Source organism: Miscanthus floridulus, chromosome 10 (genome assembly GCF_019320115.1).
Source record: "Miscanthus floridulus cultivar M001 chromosome 10, ASM1932011v1, whole genome shotgun sequence".
Taxonomy (NCBI): Eukaryota; Viridiplantae; Streptophyta; class Magnoliopsida; order Poales; family Poaceae; genus Miscanthus; species Miscanthus floridulus.
In genome coordinates this window covers 61,229,023-61,237,507 of record NC_089589.1, presented here as the reverse complement: position 1 = coordinate 61,237,507, position 8,485 = coordinate 61,229,023, and positions in this window count along the sequence as shown.

The following is an 8,485-nucleotide window of genomic DNA, read 5'->3' as shown; positions in this document are numbered from 1 at the left end:
TCACAAAAATCAGCAAAACACAATTTTTCCACACTTAGAAATTTTCTGTCATGATGTGTTTACAGTTCAACGTGCCTGACTTTGGAGTGATGTATCTTCCTAACTGTTGCGATTTAGACTTAGATCATGTAATCAATATTGGAGCTGGTATGTAGATCTTCAACTTTTGTTAAGAAAGTTATCGCTAATCAGCCGTGGATTAGGCGCTAATGCATCGTCAAATGGCGCTGTCAGACGTTGAACGAGGCTCTGATGGCCTACTCGGCCTGGCCATCAGTGGCCGACCGCGCGCAGGACCTAGCTGCCGTGTGGCTGCCACTGGCCGACATCGAGCCCCTTTCGCTATGTGCTGGCACGTGCTTAAGCCGAGCCCGTGCAGCTCAGTTCATTCACTCCCTTGCGCTCTCTCCGTCTCCACTGCCTTCCTTCGCTTTCGAGACCGCCGCAGCAGCAACGCTCTTCGCCGACGCCATTGCTGGCCGCTCGGCTCCTCCCCACGCTCGCACCACCCCATCGCCACAGCTATAGCTCTGTCGTGTTCCCACCACCTCACCAAACCTATCTTGTAGCTAGCCGTGCATGGTAAGACCTCCTGTGCAGCGCCGTAGCCATCATCGTCATCTTGCCGTCATGCCACGCCGCACATGGCCGGGCCACCTCCGACCACCACTTGCCATACTTGAGTGCACGCTAGACTCACCGTAGTACGTAGAAGCTCAGCTGAACCCTAGATTGTGCCGTCTCGGCCAGCTCCTGTGGCTCACCGTCAACCCACGTCCGTCGTGCCGCCATGAGCACCGCCGTCACCCTTCGCGTCTGTAATCGACCTAGATAGCGAGCCCAGTGTGTGCGGAAGGTCATGGGGATCATCGTGGTGCCGGTGCCGTCGCCGGAGAGCTCGCCGTCGGCGAACTCCAGCCGATCAGCGCCAGTACTCTGTTTTGAGCCTATGACACGTGGGCCCGGCTGACTCATGGGCCCCAGCTGTCAGCGGCTGTAGATTTGAAATGTATGCTAACTTTGAAAAATCATAAGTTGAGTTGTAGATGTCCAATTTTGGTAAACCAAATTTTGTTGTGTTCCTCATGAAGTGTAGTATTTTATAAAAATATTAACTATACAGTTCTAGTATTTTTATAGGTGAATATAATATATCTAGATAAGTGCTTTTTGAATGTTAGCAATCTTGTAAAATAGATATCTTGAGCTAGAAAAGTGATGAAATTGTGATTCCAATTTTGCTGGTCTTGTGTTGACATGCTCTTGCTAGGAAAAATAATAAACTTGCTATAAACTTGATTAGAGTAGGGTCTTTCTATTTATCTATTAATAAATGGTATTTTCTGAGGAAAATTATTGGGATAAAAATAAGTACCATATTGCCATGCCAATTTTTGTATAGTAATATGGTACTAATATTAAGCTAAGAAAAATATATAATATGTTGTTTGACACTTTTCTATGGGGTGAACTATTTTCACTAAAATAAGCCTTGCTAGATTGTCATTTTTGTAGAGGATGTTATGCATGTTCAAATGGTATGAAATTTTTACAGTAGTCTATTGGGAACACTTGGAAGCCACTGTAATTTTCTAAGAATTTATTATATACATTTGTATATGTTTATTATTTCCCTGAATTATCTAATTAAATTAATAAAGGCATTTAAATAAATAGATTGGGCTTGATCATTATGTTTTCTTGAGTGTATTTGATATTCCTAAACTGTTGGTTTGCTTGGTGATGTCCAATTTTGAATGCTTACATGTAGTAAAAATATTATTGCTCTATAATTCAATTTAGAAGTGCTTTCGGACAGATTCTGTTGTTGGGTATGTTGCATAGTCAAAATGATGTTACTGTAGAAATGGTTAATAATAAAGTTGTAGGGAACTTCTTCATCTATCGTGTGTTAAAATTTCAGGGCAATAGACCAAATTGTTTAGGAGTTATAGCTGTTTAAATTTAGTCTCCCGAAATGCTTGTTCTCTAGAATTTCTAGATAGAACTGGATAGCCTGTTTTGGTCAGGACAAAGTGTGAATTAGCTTTTGGTGATTAAATAAGAGTTGTATGAAATTTTATAATCTTTCTAGAAAGTCTAAGATCATAGCATTTGGATAAGTAGAACTTCAGTTATGATGTAAACTTTTAACTACCATGTGTAGCTTAGAAATTGTCTTGTGATGAATATTGTAAGTAGATAGAGAAGAGATATGCACCTACGAGGTAAACAAGGAGTTAGCATTGTTATCATTGTGTGACTTAACATCATTGTCGCAGCATGTACATTCCCCTATCACATCCTTCGTGTTCCTTCTTATGCATTCATGGAACTTACTTATGCATATGCATGCAATAGGTGCAACCGAGGAAATCACGTTGGTGGAGCTAGACGACGATCCACAAGAGGAGGGTCATGAAGTGTAGCACCAGGAGGTTCCCGGTGAAGGCGAGCCTGAGGTTGATCATCTCCCGGAGTGCCCTGATCATCAGCCAGCAACGTTCCTAAAAGGCAAGCCCCAGAGCATTATAAGTCTCCCTATTTTATTAATGTCACCTAAGTTACTCGTATTGATGCATTATGTGACAGGAGTTGTTTGGAAACACTTGCTGCATATTACCTTTCCTTGACCAGAAACATCTACCATGAATCCTATTTAAGTCCAGGAACACTTATTATGCTTAGCTATGCTTAGACCAGTAGAAGTCGGGTGATTTCCTATCACCTACGAGCTATAGGTGATAACTTGATCATGGTTGGCTATATTGTGCTATCATGGAACATAACCTAGTACTATTGAATAAATGGAGATCGAGTAGAGTCTTATGTTGTGGTATCATAGTGATTCCATCTATGTCGTTTAAGGACCGGCCGTTGGAGGTTATCTTGTCATGTTGAACGTATGCCTCTCACATAGTTGGTCAGATAAGTCGTTCCGACCGTGAAGCTGAGTAGCTCAACTTAGGCTGAGGACACGAGTAGTTAAAGTGTGCACCTTAGAGGCAGTAAGGATGTGTAGAGAGCTAATGGCGTAAGACCAAGGGCAGGTTAGAGTCCCGAGCCCCCTTGGCAGATTGGTTGTATCTTTGAGGGCGCAGCGCTGGTCCTACCCGCGATTGTACTTGAGTTGTCCCAAAGGTGACCTGATGAGACCCCTATGGGGGAAGTATGGGTGTGTGTTAGGAATAATTCCCTAGCTGGGTAGGAATCGATTCGAATCGCTGTCTCTCCCGGATAGTGAGAACTTGATAGGAGTACACTTCATCATAGTAATTGATGAAAGTATTGGTTATGATATTATGAAAGAACTCAACTAGATATGGTTATTATTGTGATGACTTAATGGTACCAACATGTTTGGCATAGGATAGTTGCTAATCTAGTATGAGATAGGATTAATAACTGGTGATTCATAATTTAAGAGATATTAGACAACTTATGCTTTTATGCAAATAATGTCTACCAGCTCTACTGATAAAGCCTTGCATACTCCTTGGTGTCTTAGTATTTTAGTTGGATGGGTAAGTCTAGCTGAGTACCTTCTCGTACTCAGGGTTTTATTTCCATTGTTGCAGATAATGTTATGTATCACGGCTACTGCAAGAACTGCTTTGCTCCTATAGTGGATGAGGACTAGGACCATGGGCAATGGTCATTCTGTATATCATCTCATCCTTATGCTTTTGGTTGGAGATGACTATGAAACTAGCTATGTATTAAACTACGTGTGATGTCGATGTTAAACTACTTTACTTCCACTACTTTTAAACTTTGTTTGTAATAACTATGTGAACTCCGATGTATGTGAGATATTTGTGAACTGTGATATAACATGTGACTGTTTATGTTGAATCTCTACGATCTTAGTTTGTATGTTGGTGAGCTCTTATAGGATAGGTCAGTCGTTCATGATGGAGCTAGCGTAACCTGCATGGGGCATCCCACTGCTCCCTACCTGACTCTCGACCATGACCCGAGCTATTCGATCGGCTTTGGGCGACCTACCAGCCTCTCCTCGATGTAGATTCCATATTTGGGTCTCTCCAAATCCTTCCTGGGAAGGCGGAGGCTAAAGCTCGAGGTGCGGGGACAAAAACCCTAATCACGCTGGTGAGCAAAAAATGCCGTAGCCGCCGAGGCGTAGGTTTCTCATAGTCCGACTAGCTTTATTCGAGAATTTGTTTCTGCACCCCTTGCCTCTAGGTTTTAGCGTGAGAAAGGGTCAGGCATAGAGAATGTTTATCGAATAGACACTCCTGCCAGCCCCTGAATGAGGCCTGACCCCTTGCCATTGCTGGGGTCTAGGGCTCGATAGCGAAATTAATACGAGAAAACATGCGTAAAGTAAGGGTGACCCGTCTCTTGGCAGTGGCCCAAATTGTTCGATCGACTTGGGCACAAGACTTACCTTAATGGCACAAGTGATGGGTTCGGGGAGCTCTTACCGGATAAGTTCGAGCAGAATCTAGGTCCGTCATTCGTGACAGAGTCGGCATAACCCGTGTGGGGCATCCTGTTGCACCCTACCCGTCCCTTGGCAGCGGCTAAGCCATCCAGTCAACTTGTAAGACCCGCTAGAATAGGACTTACCAATGGAGATAGAGGATGAGAACATCCCGCGCAAGAATTTAGTTAGGCAGATAAGCCAGGCTACGAACTTGTAATAAACGGACAAGCTCTTAAATTTCGTTATAGCCTAACAGATTTTTAGCCCTTCTCCCCTTTTCATATAAAAAGGTTAGTGTGTTGTGACCCTTTCCGTCGTTCAGGCCATAAAGCTCGGGGTGTGGGTGAGCAAATTATAATCACGCTGGTGAGCAAAGGCGACATAGCCGCTGGGGCATAGGTTTCTCGTAGTCCAACCAGTTATACTCAGAGTTTGTTCCCGCAACCCTAGCTCCTAGGTCTTAACATGAGAGGGGGTCAGACACAGAGAAAGTTGGCTAGGTGGATAAACTCTTAGATGTGCATTGACATTTTTGTAGGTAAGGCCAAAAAGCCCGGGGTGCGGAAAAAACTCTGATCACGCTGGTGAGCAAAGGTGTCGTAGCCGCCGAGGCTTAGGTTTCTTGTAGTCCGACCAGTTTTTACTCAGCGTTAGTTTCCTCAAACCTCACTTCACGGTCTTAACGTGAGAAAGGGTCGGGCATAGAGAATGTCTACCGGATAGGTATGCTCTTATTAGCCCCCGAGTGAGGCCTGACCCCTTGCCGTTGCTGGGGTCGGGTGTCGCTAAAGATCGGGGAGTTCGATAGTGAAACTGATAAGAGAAAGTGTGCGTTTATTAAGGGTAAAAGCGACATAGCTGCTCGATGTTCCAGGCATTGATGAAGACTTCGCCGTCGATGGTCTTGAGCTTGTAGGCGCCTGGCCGGAGCACCTCCATGATGACGTACAGTCCCTCCCACGGCGGGGAGAGCTTGTGGCGGTCCTTGTTGCTCTAGACGACATTGAAGGCCCGACCCTGCACTCGACGGCTGTGGTACCGGCACAACGCTTGCTGGTACTTGGCCGAGTGAAGGAGGTCGACGTCGCGCACTTCATCCAGCTGGTCCATGGCATCCTCGAGGGACACCACGGCTCCCTATTCATCATACGCCCTGACCCTTGGCGCTTCATAGTCGAGGTCAGTCGGGAGGACAGCCTCAGAACCGTAGACCATGAAGAATGGCGTGTAGCCAGCGGCCCAGCTAGGGGTCATCCTCAGGCTCTAGAGCACCACGGGGAGCTCTGCGACCCATCGTGCGGCTCGCCCCCTCCCCCACATCGTTGTGGGTGCGCCTATGGGGGTCGAGGGTGTTGCGCGCGTCACGGTTATGGCCGTGACGCTCATGCACTGGGATCATGGTGCGCTGCCTGCCGCCTTGTGATGCCTGGTGGACTGACGCATCCTTGTCGGGTTGCTCTAAGGGTGTGCACTGGCTGGCGTCAAGCTCGTGTTACTGAGACAGCAAGCTCTCGGCCTGCTGCACCGCTGCACGCTTGAGCAGCATGCGAATCTCGCTATGGGCCCGACGGTCTTCGAGCATCGTGGGCCCCGAAAGCCCCCAGAGCAAGGCTGCCGCAGCAGCGATGTTTTGGCTCACGTAGGTGAAGTGAGGGAGGGCTTCATCGTCCTCGATGATTCTCCGGTTCATGTCGCAGGCCATGGCGCACACACGCCCACCGTCTCTATGGTGCTCGATCTCTCGATCGAGCTCTGTGTGCTCCTGCTCGAGCTAGAGTCACGCTTCCTCAAGCTCTTGGTGCCGGGCCTTCAGCTGCTCCACCCGCCGATGGGGTGGGGTGGCTACATCCCCCTCGACCTCGTCATCGAGGTCGTTCATCAGGGTAGCCTCCTCCTCACGAATGCTTTCGACGTGTCCCTCGGGGGTACCTGCCATAAAACATTCATGAGAGGGGTGATGGCTTCCCCTATTGGAGTCAGAGCTGGAGGGCGACTCCAACTCTCCTATGAGGAGGTCGTGGGAAGATTCCACGACATATTCGGTCATCCCCACGAACTCGTTGTTCATGGGGAATGGAGGCATGTGTTGCACCACAAGGTGGTCAATGGTCTCTGCGGCGTTGCGGAGACCGAATGGGAGCGCTGTAGGGGCGCTCCGAATGAGGTATTCTAGGGAGAGGGGCTCTCCTCCGGCAAGCTACGCCATGATGTTGGCAAACAAGAAGGTGAGGTGGCGCAGGTCCTTCCAGGATGGTCGGGGTCCTAGGAAGGCGCCGAGCTGGAGCTCTAACCTCCCGTAGTCGAAGCAGAGGAGCTAGTCGCTCCTAGGGGCATGGGCCTCCGGTGCATGCAGCTGTAGCTCCACAAGCGCCTCGACGATCGTGTCGAGGCTAGTGGAGTGGAGTGGTTGGACGGCTGCGGGAGCTAGCGCTGGCTCTCCCTCCGTCGTGACGATGAAGTCCAGGTCCCCGAAGCGCACATATGCGCCCGAGACCCAGCTGACGTTGTGACTAGCCATTCAAGGCCTGGTGTGTACGTCGAGATGCGCAAAAGACCCCTATCTAGCGTGCCAACTATTGGTGTTTCGAGTTGCCACCGACTAGTAAATTTCTAATATTGTTGTCTAGCTCGGATAGTGTGCTAAGAGGACACGAGGTTTATATTGGTTCGAGCAGAATATCCCTACGTCCAGTCCATTGCTGCTGCTCGTGTTACTAGCACTAAAAGTTTGCAGTAGAGGTTACAAATGGTCGAGAGAGGGACAGGTCCCAAGTCTCTGGTGAAAGGAGCGAATGAGTGCTGAGAGCTCGGTTGTTGCTCAGCTGTGTGCTTGTGTTCTAATCGGTTACAGGGTTCGATGGGTTCGATGCGCTCGAGTTGATCGGGTTCGAGTCCCCTTCATGGGATGCCCTGCTTTCCCTTTTATAGGCCAAGGAAAAACATGGGTTACAGCAGAGGGAAAAGAGGAGAATGAGGAGGAGAGGAAGTCCTCCAGGATCATTTGGTCCTTCTTTTCCCTCATGCGGGTCCCGCCAACCTTGTAGACGTCAACAGGGATAGCTCCACGTCGTGGCCCTGTCCGTCACTTGCGCCATGCGCAGGCGTCGTCTCCCGATCGTGGTGCTCCACTCCATCCCGACGGATGTCGTGGTGAACTGACACGCCTGTCAGTGTTCGTATGAGGGTTAGGCAGAACAGCACCGGTACGCCCGACGTTGTTCCTGATGTGAATCATTAGGTATGGCCCGTCATGGCCACGGGTTATATCGGGGCGTGCCGGTCACCTCCCTAGTGTCAGAGCTTTGACCCAGGCCCATTCGCTTGGACCTAGAGTGGTTGGCGATGGTATGGGTCTCCGTCGGGCAAGACGGATCCCCCGGCCTCGGGGTCGGGCGAGGCGGAGTCCCCCCTTGGTGCCGGGCGAGGCGGAGCCAACCCTCAGAGATCGGGCGAGGCGGAGCCCGTGGCCTCGGTGTCGGGCGACGCGGAGCCAACCAAGGGTCGGGCGAGGCGGAGCTAGTCCTTAGAGGTCGAACGTGGCGGAGCCCACGGCCTCGGTGTCTAGCAAGGCAGAGCCAGCCCTTAAAGGTCGGGCGAGGCGGAGCCAACCCTCAGGGGTCGGGCGAGGCGGAGTCCACCCTTAGAGGTCGGGCGAGACGGAGCTCACGGCCTCGGTGTCGGGCGAGGCGGAGCCAACCCTCAGAGGTCGGACGAGGCGAAGGCCGCGGCCTCGGTGTCGGGCGAGGCGGAGCCAACCCTCAGGGGTCGGGCGAGGCGGAGTCCGCCCTCAGAGGTCGGGCGAGGCGAAGCCCGTGGCCTCGGTGTCGGGCAAGGCGGAGCCAATCCTCGAGGGTCGAGCGAGGCAGAGTTCGCCCTCAGGGGTCAGGCAAGGCAGAGCTTGCGCTCCCGGGAGTCGGTTGGAGCTGTAGTCACGCTCTTGACTGCTCGAATGAATCAATGTTGATGGTTATTAGCTCTTCTTTGGGTACCCTAGTATCGGCCCCCGACAGTACGTGTTTGCTCTTCACCAAAAAG